The sequence below is a fragment of the Schistocerca serialis genome, chromosome 10 (genome assembly GCF_023864345.2).
Source record: "Schistocerca serialis cubense isolate TAMUIC-IGC-003099 chromosome 10, iqSchSeri2.2, whole genome shotgun sequence".
NCBI classification, from domain to species: Eukaryota; Metazoa; Arthropoda; class Insecta; order Orthoptera; family Acrididae; genus Schistocerca; species Schistocerca serialis.
In genome coordinates this window covers 182,551,438-182,567,339 of record NC_064647.1, presented here as the reverse complement: position 1 = coordinate 182,567,339, position 15,902 = coordinate 182,551,438, and the positions used below count along the sequence as shown (strand labels likewise).

At 45.2% G+C, this 15,902-nt stretch overlaps 1 protein-coding gene and 1 pseudogene across 1 annotated transcript in view; both read right to left on the bottom strand.

Annotated features, from left to right (window-relative positions):
* The window catches only part of LOC126425047 (UDP-glucosyltransferase 2-like), a 125,007-nt gene extending 110,061 nt beyond the window's left edge, over positions 1 to 14,946 (bottom strand). The window contains exon 1 of the mRNA XM_050087956.1: positions 14,876 to 14,946. The gene's annotated coding sequence lies outside the window, so the exon portion shown is untranslated. The remainder of the gene's footprint in view (positions 1 to 14,875) is intronic.
* Positions 1,958 to 2,075, bottom strand: LOC126425557 (5S ribosomal RNA; annotated as a pseudogene).
* Positions 14,947 to 15,902: the final 956 nt, after the last annotated feature.

Genomic DNA, 15,902 nt, shown 5'->3' with positions numbered 1-15,902 from the left:
TAAGTGTTCATACATGACCACCTTTTGGAACAGTGTTGTAGCAACTGCAACTGAAGAAAATGGTAGCAAAATCTACGAACACAACAACGAGCGATGCTTGCTTTAGACAAGGAACGTCTTCGGGCTGCAAACAGGGCTGTAAAGAGTCTAGAAATACAAGCAAGAGTAAACAGGAGGAGGAACAAAAGGAAGCTGGAGGAGGAGTTTGCAGAGGATGAAGATAATCCATCCTATGGACCTGGAATGCAGTAAAAAGTTAATCCAATCCTTGTCGCTCGATTCCCAAAACTTTTATTTTCTCATACTAATTACATGTTTTCTAAGGATCTTCCAAACATATTTGTTTCAAACTTTCAGTAAATGTTACACAGTACCTTCTGCATAATTTAACACAGCCTTTTTCCAAAAAACTGTGTATTTTTGAATATATAAATAAAAATGTTGTGAATTTTCATTAGAATTGAAAAAAAAATCATCTTTAATAACTGAACTAAAATTTTGTAAAATCCCTGTGTTAAGTTGTAGCCCATATTCCAATAAATAATCTGTAAAAAGTTCAACTTCCTACCTCAAATACTTTGTGAGAAAAGATGTAATTTATAAGCGTTATTTTAACGTTGCAGGTATAGGGCGTTCCGGAGCCCCTTAAGGTAAATACATTGTTTGTTCTCTATCAAAATCTTTCATTTGCTAACTATGCCTATCGGTAGTTAGTGCCTTCAGTAGTTATAATCTTTTATTTAGCTGACAATAGTGGCGCTCGCTGTACTGCAGTAGTTCGAGTAACGAAGATTTTTGTGAGGTAAGTGATTCATGAAGGGTATAGGTTATTGTTAGTCAGAGCCATTCTCTTGTAGGGATTATTGAAAGTCAGATTGCGTTGCGCTAAAAATATTGTGTGTCAGTTTAGTGTTGATCAGAATAAGTAAAGAGAGAAATGTCTGAGTACGTTCAGTTTTGCTGAACTGTTTGAAAATCAAATAATGCAAGAGGTTTATCAGCACAGCCATTTATAAATTTTTCTAAGGGGTCGTTTCAACCGCTTTGATCCTGAGACAAAACAACAGTCACAACAATGGAAACATCCTTCGTCTCCTACCCAAAAAAAAATGTTCCGGGTGCAAAAATGAACCGGTAAGGTGATGGCATTGGTCTTCTGGGATGCAGAAGGGGTAATTATGGTCGATTACTCGCATAGTGTCCGAGTAACTATCAATGCATTATACTACTGCACCCTACTACACACGGAAAATTGGTGTGTGGAGACCTTTCGCATCTGGATAACGCACTGGCGTAAAAAACTCTCGTAACACTGGAACCTCTGACTGCGGGCTCGCATTGTTACGTCATCCACCATATTCTCCAGATTTGGCTCCATCGGACTTTTTTCTTTTCCCAAATCTAAAGAAAGGCCTCAAAGTTGTTTGGGGAAGGAGAGCAGACAGCAAGGTCATCGGTCTCGTCGGATTAGGGAAGGATGGCGAAGGAAGTCGGCCGTGCCCTTTCAAACGAACCATCCCGGCATTTGCCTGGAGCGATTTAGGGAAATCACGGAAAACCTAAAGTAGGATGGCCGGACGCGGGATTGAACCGTCGTCCTCCCGAGTGCGAGTCCAGCGTATAACCACTGCGTCACCTCGCTTCGTGATTCGTTGGACTCGAAATCGAAGACCTTTTATTTGAATGGTTTTCAGAAGTTTTTTGAGCGTGCCCGCGACTGTATTAGTGTACACGGGCATTATATTGAAAAATTAATTGCACTCCGTCTTCAGGCCACGAGTGGCCTACAGGGACCATCCCACCGCCGTGTCATCCTCGGTGGAGGATGCGGATAGGAGGGGCGTGGGGCAGCACACCGCTCTTCTGGTCATTATGATGGCATTCTTGACCGAAGCCGCTGCTATTCGGTCGAGTAGCTCCTCAATTGGCATCACGAGGCTGAATGCACGCCGACAAATGGCAACAGCGCATGGTGGCCTGGATGGTCACCCATCCAAGTGCCGACCACGCCCGACAGCGATTAACTTCGGTGATCTCACGGGAACCGGTGCATCCACTGCGGCATGGCCGTTGCCCAAAAATTAATTGGCATTACGAAATTTTTGCCATTCTTCAGTTGTTAGGCTATAAAGTTTTCGACCCCGCCCTCCCTTCGTGCTGGCTATTATATCATCCACCACCAGGATTCGAACTGCCTTACCTGTGCGCCTAGTGCCAGCGCACAGATGTGCGTTAAGCCAGTATTACACTATCAGATTTCTTTGTCAAAGATTTGATCATAGATGTGATCAAATATATTTGACAAAGATCTTTGACGTGGCGCTGAAAAGGGGTATTACACTGTCATCAAATTTTTCGTCAAAGTTCAAGATGGCTGATAACAACAAATTGTTATTAACTGCAGCAGTTGCTTGTACCACAATTGCACTGTGTGCACTTGCGAAAGAGAAGCGGGTAAAAAAGGAAACGTACCTGGGTGAAGCCGTTGGTTTTACGACGAGACGATAAAAGCAATCAGCAAAACTTGTTAATGAGCTTATAGTGGAGGACGTCAAGTCGTGCATCAGTTACTTACGAATGGATGAGCATACATTTCAGGATATGCTCAGTGAAGTGTTTCTTCATATGACAAAGCACAATACTCACTTTTTCAGGATATGCTCAGTGAAGAGTTTCTTCATATGACAAAGCACAATAGTCACTTAAGAACTGCTATATCTGCAGAAGACAGGCTCACTGTAACACTCCAATTCCTTGCTACAGGAGAGGGTTAGGTTAGGTTCGATCAGGTTAGGTCTCTAAATCTGCTTAATGTATTTCTGTATTCGGGGAGCCTCACGTTGTAGCGCCCCATCAGCTCCATACATCTCTACTAATTTTGTAGTTGTCGGTACACACCAATTGTATTTGCCGGCAATGTTTATAAAAACACAACAGACGACACGACGCTGCAGCGATGCTAGCGCTCCACGTGGTAACATGTCTCATTGCAGTGAACAGAAGACAAGCGACTTCTTTGATCAAATCTACAACGATGCCATAGATTTGATCAAATATTGGACGACATTTGATAAAGTTCCCTATTACACCACAAATATCTTTGACAAAGATATTTGACAAAGAAATTTGATAGTGTAATACCGGCCTTAGCGACCTCGGCTACGTAGGCGGGATTTGTCGCCGCTTGCCTCGGGAGATACACGAGTATCGCATTCGGCATCGTGGATGGAGGCTCCATTGAGGATCTCTTATCTCGTGCCTGGTCACTGGCCACCACGGGTGAGCGAGCCGCCCTTGAACTGATTTCGAGGCTGGAGACTGCTGACTGAATTGCCCTTGGTCTGATGTTTGAAGTCCAGAGCGTCGCTGCGGAGTGATACACGAGTCCAAAAAGTATTCATCTAGCTGCATATTTTTAAAAAAATGTTTGTGGCACCTGAAAAGTAGCGAATAAAAAATCTAATGAGCCAGTCCTGCCGAAAGCACCTCAGAAAATCATTTTCACTGAACAAACACGTAACAAAATAGAGCTATAGCGATAACAAGGTCAACCAAATAGAAAATCTCATACAAAGGCGATTTCATAAATTAATCGTCCAATCATATTTTCTTCACATTTACACTGTGTAAGTAGGCTGTTTAGGTTTTTATGTTGGTAACGCTACGTAGCGCTGTGTATGAAAAACACTGACTGTGCTGTGTGCAGTCTGTGGCTGGTTTGCATTGTTGGAATATTCACTATTGTAGTGTTGGGCAGTTGGATTAGAACAGCGCTTGCGCTAAAAAAAAAATATTGTGTGTCAGTTTAGTGTTGACCAGAATAAGTAAAGAGAGAAGTGTCTGAATACGTTCAGCTGTTTGAAAATCATATAACGTAAGAGGTTTATGAGCACAGTCATTTATAAATTTTTCGAGGGGCATGTTTCAACCGAAGTGACAAAAGTTGTGGGATAGCGATATGCCGATATTCACACGGCGACGTTATCGCATATACAAGTTACAAAAGGACTGTGTATTGGCGGAGCTCTCATTTTTACTCAGGTGATGCATGTGAGGAGATCTGCGACATGCTTAAGGCAGCACGACGCGAATTAACAGATTTTGGATGCGGAACCGTAGTTGGTGATGGATGCATGGGACATTCCAGTTCGGAAATCCCTGTTGTTGTTGTTGTTGTTGTTATGGCCATCAGTCCAGAGACTTGTTTGATGGAGCTCTCCACGCTACCCTATCCTGTGCAAAGTTCTTCATCTCCCAGTACCTACTGCAACCTACATCCTTTTGAATCTGTTTCGTGTATTCATCTCCTGGTCTCCCTCTACGATTTTTACCCACCACGCTGCCCTCCAATACTAAATTGGTCATCCCTTCATGCCTCAGAATATGCCCTGCCAACCGATCCCTTCTTCTATGCAAGTTGTGCCACAAATTTCTCTTCTCTCCAATTCTATTCAATACGTCCTCACTAGTTATGTGATCTAGCGATCTAATCTTCAGCATTCTTCTGTAGCACCACGTTTCGAAAGCTCCTATTCTCTTCTTGTCTAAAATATTTATCGTCCACTTTCAACTCCTTACATAATGCTGCATGCCCTCGGGAAAAATTACGACTGTAGTTTCCCCTTGCTTTTAGCCGTTCGCGGTACCCACACAGCAAGGTCGTTTTCGGACATCCTTACGGCATTCAATAATTCGAGATCCACAGTGTCAAAAATGTGGCGGGAGTACCAAATGTCAGGTATTACCTCTGACCACATCACGTGACGACCGAGAGCAACAGCGTTTGCGCTGCGTTGTCAGTGATAACAGACAAGCAATACTGCGTGAAATAAGCTTAGAAATCAGTGTGGAGTGCACGGGGAACGTATCCGTTAGGACAGTGTGGCGAACGGAGTTGATGGGCTGTGGCAACAGACGACCGACGCGGGTGCCTTTGCTACATCTACATCTACATTTATACTCCGCAAGCCACCCAACATTGTGTGGCGGCGGGCACTTTACGTGCCACTGTCATTACCTCCCTTTCCTCTTCCACTCGCATATGGTTCGCGGGAAGAACGACTGCCGGAAAGCCTCTGTGCGCGCTCGAATCTTTCTAATTTTACATTCGTGATCTCCTCGGGAGGTATAAGTAGGGGGAAGCAATATATTCGATACCTCATCCAGAAACGCACCCTCTCGAAACCTGGACAGCAAGCTACACCGCGATGCAGAGCACCTCTCTTGCAGAGTCTCCCACTTCGAATTTGCTAAACATCTCCGTAACGGTATCACGCTTACCAAATAACCCTGTGACGAAACGCGCCGCTCTTCTTTGGATCTTCTCTATCTCCTCTGTCAACCCGACCCGGTACGGATCCCACACTGATGAGCAATACTCAAGTATAGGTCGAACGAGTGTTTTGTACGCCACCTGCTTTGTTGATGGACTACATTTTCTAAGGACTCTCCCAAAGAATCTCAACTTCGCACCCGCCTTACCAATAATTAATTTTATATGATCATTCCACTTCAAATCGTTCCGTACGCATACTCCCAGATATTTTACAGAAGTAACTGCCACCAGCGTTTGTTCCGCTATCATATAATCATAAAATAAAGGATCCTTCTTTCTATGTATTCGCAATACATTACATTTGTGTCTCTTATGGGTCAGTTGCCACTCCCTGTACCAAGTGCGTATCCGCTACAGATCTTCCTGCAATTTTCTAATGCTCCAGTTTCTCTGTATAGTAGAGCATCATCTGCGAAAAGCCGCATGGAACTTCCGACACTATCTACTAGGTCATTTATGTATATTGTGAAAAGCAATGGTCCCATAACACTCCCCTGTGGCACGCCAGAGGTTACTTTATCGTCTGTAGACGTCTTTCCATTGACAACAACATGCCGTGTTCTGTTTGCTAAAAACTCTTCAATCCAGCCACACAGCTGGTCTGATATTCCGTAGGCTCTTAATCAGGCAACGGTGCGGAACTGTATCGAACGCCTTCCGGAAGTCAAGGAAAATGGCGTCTACCTGGGAGCATGTATCTAATACTTTATGTGTCTCATGAAGAAATAAAGCGAGTTGGATCTCACACGACCGCTGTTTCTGGAATCCATGTTGATTCCTACAGAGTAGATTCTGGGTTTCCAGAAACGACATGATACGTGAGTGAAAAACATGTTCTAAAATTTTACAACAGATCGACGTCAGAGATATAGGTCTATAGTTTTGCTCATCTGCTAGACGACCCTTCTTGAAGACTGGGACTACCTGTGCTCATTTCCAATCATCTGGGACCTTCCGTTCCTCTAGAGACTTGCGGTACACGGCTGTTAGAAGGGGGGCAAGTTCTTTCGCGTACTCTGTGTAGAATCGAACTGGTACCCCGTCAGGTCCAGTGGACTTTCCTCTGTTGAGTGATTCCAGTTGCTTTTCTATTCCTTGGACACTTATTTCGATGTCATCCATTTTTTCGTTCGTGCGAGGATTTAGAAAAGGAACTGCAGTGCGGTCTTCCTCTGTGAAACAGCTTCACCTGAGCTTGTCACCATATCGGTTGGACCGTAGACGACTGGAAAACCGTGACCTGGTCAGGTGGCTCCCAATTTCAGTTGGTAAGAGCTGTTGGTGGGGTGTGAGTCTGGTGCAGACGCCACAGACCCGAGTTGTCAACAACACTCTGTAAAAACCGATAGTGGATCCATAATGGTATGGGCTGTGTTTGGATTACATGGAACCGATCATTGACAAGAAATGGTTATGATCGTCTACTGGAGACCATTTGCAACGCATCATGGACTTTGTGCTCCCAAACAGCGATGGAATTTTTATGGATCGCAATGCGCCATGTCACCTGGTCACAATTGTTCGATATTGGTTTGAAGATCATTCTGAATACTTCGAGCGAATGATTTTGCTACCCAGATCACCCACTCGCAAAATATTCGCAATTATGTACGACTGTTGAGGCAGCATGGCTCCATATCAATATTTCTGCAGGGGACTTCAAACGACTTGTTGAGTCCATGCAACGTCGGGCTGCTCCAGTACGCCTGGCAAATTGAGGTACGACACGATATTGGGAGGTATCTCATGACTTTTGTCACTTCAGTGTTCACACTGAAAACATCGTTCAAATTAAAGAAAATAACATTTAGTGGAGTCTTCTCCTTTTGCAGTAATTAGTACTTTTTGTCGTCTGGGCGTAGAGCTAAGTTTGCTGTCACGGACGGAATTTATTCCGTTTCTCTTGCAGAATTTACCATTTTACACTACTGGAGATAAAAATTGCTACACCTAGAAAAAATGCAGATGATAGACGTTTATTCATTCGACATATATATTGTACTCGAACTGACATGTGATTACATTTGCACGCAATTTGGGTGCATAGACCCTGAGAAATCAGTACCCAGAACAACCACCTCTGGCCGTAATAACAGCCTTGATACGACTGGGTATTGAGTCAAACAGAGCTTGGATGGCGTGTACAGGTACAGCTGCCCATGCAGCTTCAACACGATACCAGAGTTCATCAACAGTAGTGACTGTCGTATTGTGACGAGCCAGTTGCTCGGCCACCATTGACCAGACGTTTTCAGTTGGTGAGAGATCTGGAGAATGTGCTGGCCAGGACAGCAGTCGAACATTTTCTGTATCCAGAAAGGCCCGTACAGGACCTGCAATATGCGGTCGTGCGTTATCCAGCTGAAATGTAGGGTTTCGCAGGTCGAATGAAGGGTAGAGCCACGGGTCGTAACGTATCTGAAATGTAACGTCCACTGTTCAAAGTGTCGTCAATGCGAACAAGAGTTGACCGAGACGTGTAACCAATGGCGCCCCATACTATCACGCCAGGTGATACGCCAGTATGGCGATGACGAATACACGCTTCCAGTGTGCGTTCACCACGATGTCGCCAAACACGGATGCGACCATCATGAAGTTGTAAACAGAACGTGGATTCATACGAAAAAAATAACGTTTTGCCATTCGTGCACCCAGGGTCGTCGATGAGTACACCATCGCAGGTGCTCCTGTCTGTGATGCAGCGTCAAGGGTAACCGCAGCCATGGTCGCCGAGCTGATAGTCCATGCTGCTGCAAACGTCGTCAAACTGTTCGTGCACATGGTTGTCTTGAAAACGTCCCCATTGTTGACTCAGGGTTTGAGGCGTGGCTGCACGATCCGTTACAGCCATGCGGATAAGATGCCTGTCATTTCGACTGCTAGTGATACGAGGCCGGTAGGATCCAGCAAGGCGTTCCGTATTACCCTCCTGAACCCACGGATTCCATATTCTGCTAACAGTCATTGGATATCGACCAACGCGAGCAGCAATGTCGCGATACGATAAACCGCCGATAGGCTACAATCCGACCTTTATGAAAGTCGGAAACGTGATGTTACGCATTTCTCCTCCTTACACGAGGCATCACAACAACGTTTCACCAGGCAACGCCGGTCAAGTGCTGTTTGTGTATGAGAAATCGGTTGGAAACTTTCCTCATGTCAGCACATTGTAGGTGTCGCCACCGGCGCCAACCTTGTGTGAATGCTCTGAAAAGCTAATCATTTGCATATCACAGCATCTTCTTCCTGTCGGTTAAATTTCGCGTCTGTAGCACATTATCTTCGTTGTGTAGCAATTTTAATGGCCAATAGTGTAAATAAGATTGGCTTATCTGCGATCATTACCTCACCGTAAACAACTGGGGCTAGAGAACAGAAACACTAGAATACAAAATCAGGGAACTGGGGATTGGGGTAATAAAAGTTCAGGTTAGGATAGACACATTGCTCCGAAGATGGCTGTAATGTAGAGTTGTATCTCGTCATGGCTGCAGCCGAACCAGCGCGTCGGAGTAAGAGTGAATGAAAGTATCGTGAGGGAGGTAAGATCTAAAGAGTAACAGGTGAAAGTACTAACATCGCAAGTGACGTGATTCTTTTGGCCGTTGTAAGGAAGACTGATATGATTTGCTGAAAGAAACGTAAAATACACTTAGCACTGAATATAACTTAAATGTTGTGGATTGGCAAGACAGCCAATCCATTAGGAGGAAGCCGAAAGGCACGCGTTTAAGCTCACGCAGGCTGGCGGGAGGTCTGGAACAGGACACGGAAATGAGAATAGCCAAAAACGTACGTAGCTGCTGGAAAACTAACTTTAATCCATAATTGGTGAACATCGCTCTTGACGGTACATGTTTTGCAGCGTCAATAGTGACTGGTAATTGCGCCTTGCTAGGTCGTAGCAAATGACGTAGCTGAAGGCTAAGCTAAACTATCGTCTCGGCAAATGAGAGCGTAATTTGTCAGTGAACCATCGCTAGCGAAGTCCGCTGTACAACGGGCGAGTGCTAGGAAGTCTCTCTAGACTAGACCTGCCGTGTGGCGGCGCTCGGTCTGCAATCACTGATAGTGGCGACACGCGGGTCCGACGTATACTAACGGACCGCGGCCGATTTAAAGGCTACCACCTAGCAAGTGTGGTGTCTGGCGGTGACACCACATTAAAGATGAACAGAGCAAAGAGGAAGAGATATCTTCTGGTAAACCTTCCGGGATGTAAGGTCGTGGTCCATGAAACTCTTCAGCTCCTAACGTTTCATCCAGAGCTGCGCTGGACATCTTCAGAGGGGTGTTTCTCCTCCGGTGAGTCTTGCCGGCAAGACTCACCGGAGGAGAAACACCCCTCTGAAGATGTCCAGCGCAGCTCTGGATGAAACGTTAGGAGCTGAAGAGTTTCATGGACCACGACCTTACATCCCGGAAGGTTTACCAGAAGATATGTCATCCGGTCGTGAAACCCATCATACAAAGAGGAAGAGAACTAGAAATAACGCTAGCTACTTGCACAACATCAAATCCGCAACGACACGGTTCTGAAGTACCATAGACTGAAGAGCCAAAACATTGTGACCAGCTGCTTAACAGCTTGTTTGCCGTCTCTGGAACGAAATACATCACCGACTCTGCGTATCAGGTATCCGACAGTTCATTGGTAGGATTGTGGAGGTATGTGGCGTTAGATGTCTACGCACATGTCATGTAATTCGCGTAAATAACGGACCGCTGATTCGCGTACTTGCTGATGGTGCCCGATAGCGACCAAGATGGGTTCCATAGGATTCACATCAGGCGAATTTGGTCGCCAAAACATCGACGTGAATTCTCTATAATACTTCTTATACCACCGTAGAATGGTTCTGACACCGAGACACAGGCAATTATACTGCTGAAAGATGACATCGCCGTCGGGGAAAGACATCAAGCATTATGGGATGCAGGTGGTTCGCAGCTGTCAGCGTTTCTTCGATTACTGCCACAGGAAGATGTCTTCCACAGCATAATGCTGCTCCAACCAGTCTGTGCCCGAGGCGCTCTGCACGTTTCGAGCCGCCATTCACCTCGATGACGGCGTTTGTGCAGACGACCATCAACCTAGTATAGCAAAAATTTGACTCACCCGAAGAGCTGACACGTTTCCATTGGTCGACAGTCGAATCCCAATGATTCCATGACCACTGCAATCGTAAGTGAACACGTATGGGTGGTCTGCTGCGGAACTCCATGTTCAACAATGTACAATGAACGGTGTGCTCCGAAACACTTGTGCGTACACTAGCATAGTGCTCTTTCGGCAGAGATGCCGCAGATCACCGTCTGTCCTATTTTACAGAGCAGACTAAGCCTCCGAATCCAACGTTCTGTGAAGAGTCGTGGACGTCCAACCATTCAGCGCCTAGTGGTAGTTTCACTGTCCTACCTTTTTCCGTATACGCTCACGACAGTAGCTCGTGAACATTCGACCAGCTTCGCCGTTTTCGAGATACTCCTTCACAGGCTCTGCTTAATAATAATGTGCCATTTGTGAGAGTCGCTTACCTAAATGTATTTCCCCATTTGCGGCCCATATCTTCGCCGGGATGATCCCCCCTCACTGTCTGTTCGGCTTACATATTTTTGTTACCGCGTCACGTGACCGAAACGCTACCAGGTGGCATCCACAGTCGTCGTGGGCAGTGGTCATATTGTTTCGGCTGATCGGTGTAAGCGAATTAGTTCGCCTCTGAAGAAAGATAACACAGGGTGGATGAAACAGGTAAGATGTCAGGAATATATTGACATAGGCGGAAAACTGTCTCTACTTGTATCAGATACGGAGGAAGAAGTTTATTTTGTTTAGCCAACTTTGCATCGGAAACCCGAAGAAGGTGAAAGTGCAAGCACTTCGAAAGTGGTACCATCGAAGCAAAAATGTACTAAAAGAAGAACGAGGATAGATGAGGAAGTCAGTCTATCGGGGACTTTTACCGGAAGAAGGGTTAGGCTAGTTTGGCGCATGATCCGCAGCATCCAGGAATACTTAAACTGGGCTTGGCAGGAGCAGCAGATGGAGAAATAGTAGGGGCACACGAGGACCACAAGTTGATGTTATCTGAAAAATTCGTAAATAGTATAACCCCAAAATACCTTAAAATGACTTATAAAATACGGCTTTTAGTGTACAGAAATGCCGGCCGCTGTGTTCTAGCGGTTCTAGGCGCTCAGTCCGGAACCGCGCGACTGCTATGGTCGCAGGTTCGAATCCTGCCTCGGGCATGGATGTGTGTGATGTCCGTAGGTTAGTTAGATTTAAGTAGTTGTAAGTTCTAGGGGACTGATGACCACAGATGTTAAGTCCCATAGTGCTCAGAGCCATTTGAACCATTGTACAGAAATTCCAACAGAGTGAATTAATGTGTTGAGCGAGTAACGCAGTACGAGATGGGCGAAAATGAAACCGGCCCGTAAAATATTTATGATGAGACCGATGGAGTGCTGAGCCTTGCCGATGATCATCACACAAGACACTGGAATTCTAGAACAACCCCTACCAGTCGCATTAGCACATCGAATCATTGCAAATCTTTGGGTGATACAAAACAACAAGTGAAACGTATTCTGCAGATTTTCGTTCAATAATGTCGTCTGGAATATTGTTCTGTCGGACTGCATCCTTAAGAAAGATGTTTTCATTGCTGAAACACGTAGTATAAGCATAATACGTGACGCACACGCACTATCATCTTGTAGACATTGTTTACAGAGCTGAAATTTATTTCAGTCCTCCTTCACAGCGTTTATATTTCCTGAGTATGATGTAAGTAATTACAACACCAGAAAAAGAAATGACGTTCATTATTCCAAATTAATACTGACTTCAGAAATGGTTGCACAGTGCTGTACCGGTAGTGTCTTGCCACCTACTCAGTGAGATATAATATTTGGAAGACAGTGAAGTCGCCGGCCGTGGTGGCCAAGCGGTTAAAGACGCTACAGTCCGGAACCGCGCGACCGCTACGGTCGCAGGTTCGAATCCTGCCTCGGGCATGGATGTGTGTGATGTCCTTAGGTTAGTTACGTTTAAGTAGTTCTAAGTTCTAGGGGACTGATGACCTTAGAAGTTAAGTCCCATAGTGCTCAGAGCCATTTGAACCATTTGAACAGTGAAGTCAAGTTTCAAAACAATTCTAAATAGTATCGTCTTGACACTTCCTGTTACATGTAAAGACTCCCATTTATGTAATACGTAAAAATTTGTGAGTGGGATTACTAATTTATAACTGTTTAAGGGAAACGTTGTAAATGATCGGCTTATAGTCCTATTTACAGTGAACATATAATGAGAATGTACAATGACTCGCTCGAAATCATTGAGAATAATCGTACAAATCAGCAATAGAACTTGAAATCAACAAACCAAGTAACTAACTGATATATACTGAAGGAAATCTGGAAAAGAAAGTTTTAATAAGTGATGATATAAGAAATGATGAGATTCTGCACAGAATTCACGAGGCAAGGAGTACATGGATAACCCTGACAAGGCGAAGGGATGGTATGATGTACTACATCTACATCTACATTTATTATCCGCAAGCCACCCAACGGTGTGTGGCGGAGGGCAGTTTACGTGCCACTGTCATTACCTCCCTTTCCTGTTTCAGTCGCGTATGGTTCGCGGGAAGAACGACTGTCGGAAAGCCTCCGTGCGCGCTGAAATCTCTCTAATTTTACATTCGTGATCTCCTCGGGAGGTATAAGTAGGGGGAAGCAATATATTCGATGCCTCATCCAGAAACGCACCCTCCCTAAAACCTGGACAGCAAGCTACACAGCGATGCAGAGCGCCTCTCTTGCAGAGTCTGCCACTTGAGTTTGTTAGACATCTCCGTAACGCTATTACGCTTGCCAAATGACCCTGTGACGAAACGTGCCGCTCTTCTTTGGTCTTCTCAATCTCCTCTGTCATCCTGACCTGGTACGGATCCCACACTGATGAGCAATAGGTCAAACGACTGTTTTGTAAGCCATCTCCTTTGTTGAAGGATTACATTTTCTGAGGACTCTCCCAATGAATCTCAACCTGGCATCTGCCTTACCAACAATTAATTTTATATGATTGTTGCACTTCAAATAGTTCCGTACGCATACTCCCAGATATTTTACAGGGGTAACTGCTACCAGTGTTTGTTCAGCTGTCATATAATCATACAATAACGGATCCCTCTTTCTATGTATTCGCAATACATTACATTTGTCTATGTTAAGGGTCAGTTGCCACTCCCTGCACCAAGGGCCTATCCGCTGCAGATCTTCCTGCAATTCACTGCATTTTTCTAATGCTGCAACTTCTCATCCGCGAAAAGCCGCATGGAACTTCCGACACTATCTACTAGGTCATTTGTATACATTGTGAAAAGCAACGGTCCCATAACACTCTCCTGCGGCACGCCAGAGGGTACTTTAACGTCTGTAGTCGTCTCTCCATTGAGAACAACATGCTGTGTTCTGTTTGCTAAAAACTCTTCAATCCAGCCACACAGCTGGTCTGATATTCCGTAGACTCTTATTTTGTTTATCAGGCGACAGTGCGGAACTGTATCGAACGCCTTCCGGAAGTCAAGGAAAATGGCATCTACCTGGGAGCATGTATCTAATACTTTCTGCGTCCCATGAACAAATAAAGCGAGTTGGGTCTCACACGATCGCTGTTTCCGGAATCCATGTTGATTCCTACAGAGTAGATTCTGGGTTTCCAGAAACGACATGATTCGCGCGCTAAAAACATGTTCTAAACTTCTACAACAGATCGACGTCAGAGATATAGGTCTATAGTTTTGCGCATCTGCTCGACGACCCTTCTTGAAGACTGGGACTACCTGTGCTCTTTTCCAATCGTTTGGGACCTTCCGTTCCTCTAGAGGCTTGCGGTACGCGGCTGTTAGATGGGGGGCAAGTTCTTTCGCGTACTCTGGGTAGAATTGAATTGCTATCCCGTCAGGTCCAGTGGATTTTCCTCTGTTGAGTGATTCTAGTTGCTCATCTATTCCTTGGACACTTATTTCGATGTTAGCCATTTTTTCATTCGTGCGAGGATTTAGAGAAGGAACTGCAGTGCGGTCTTCCTCTGTGAAATATCTTTGGAAAAAGGTGTTTAGTATTTCAGCTTTACGCGTGTCATCCTCTGTTTCAATGCCATCATCATCCCAGAGTGTCTGGATATGCTGTTTCGAGCCACTTGTTGATTTAACGTAAGACCAGAACTTCCTAGGATTTTCTGTCAAGTCGGTACATAGAATTTTACTTTCGAATTCACCGAACGCTTCACGCATAGCCCTAATCGTGAGGAGAAAAGTTTGGTGCAGAAGAGGACGTCGGGACAGGCCACGCCAAAGCAGTCGGAAGACTGACTACCTAATAAAAACATGAAAGGAGTTGTTGACGCAAATGCTGCAGATGTACCTTCCGCTACAAAAAGCGCGGCTGATTAATGAGTGGTGTAGGAGCTGCTGCGAAAGCAAACACTTGCGCCACGCAGATTATGTCGAGTGGTACCTTGGTGCCTGCGAGCGTTCTATGCGGGCCCCCGACGTCTGGCCGTCAGTGGAGTTGGCGCACTGCGCTGAGACGACCGCCTCCGCCGTTCAAATAGACAGACGAGCGGGCTGACCTTGAAAGGGTATTACGAAACGGGTCTGCAGTTCGCTATTCGTCAGGTCGGGACGTCCAGGAGCGCACTGTGCGAGGTCAGGCGATGACGCGTGGCCGCAGGGAGAGGCTCGCCGCGGGCAAGGTCGCCGCTGTGACGTCACGTCTACACCTACATCTACATGGATACTCTGCAAATCACATTTAAGTGCCTGGCAGAGGGACTATCGAACCACCTTCACAATTCTCTATTATTCTAATCTCGTATAGCGCACCAGAAAGAATGAACACCTATATCTTCCCGTACGAGCTCTGACTTCCCTTATTTTAATATTTTGATCGTCTCCTCCTATGTAGATTGCCGTCAAAAAAATATTTTCATATTCGGAGGAGAAAGTTAGTGATTGGAATTTCGTGAGAAGATTCCGTCGCAACGAGAAACGCCTATCTTCTAATGATTTCCAGCCCAAATCCTGTATCATTTCTGTGACACTCTCTCCGCTATTTCGCGACAATACAAAACGTGCTGCCCTTCTTTGAACTTTCTCGATGTACTCCGTCAATCCTATCTGTCAAGGATACCACATCGCGCAGCAGTATTCTAAAAGAGGACGGACAGTCATAATGTAGTCAGTTTCCTTAGTAGATCTGTTATATTTCTTAAGTGTCCTGCCAATAAAACGCAGTCTTTGGTTAGCCTTCCCCACGACATTTTCTATGTGTTCCTTCAAATTTAAGTTGTTCGTAATGGTAATACCTAGGTTGATGTTGTTGTGGTCTTCAGTCCTGAGACTGGTTTGATACAGCTCTCCATGCTACTCTATCCTGTGCAATCTTCTTCATTTCCCAGTACCTACTGCAACCTACATTCTTCTGAATGTGCTTAGTGTATCCATATCTTGGTCTCCCTCTACGATTTTTACCCTCCACACTG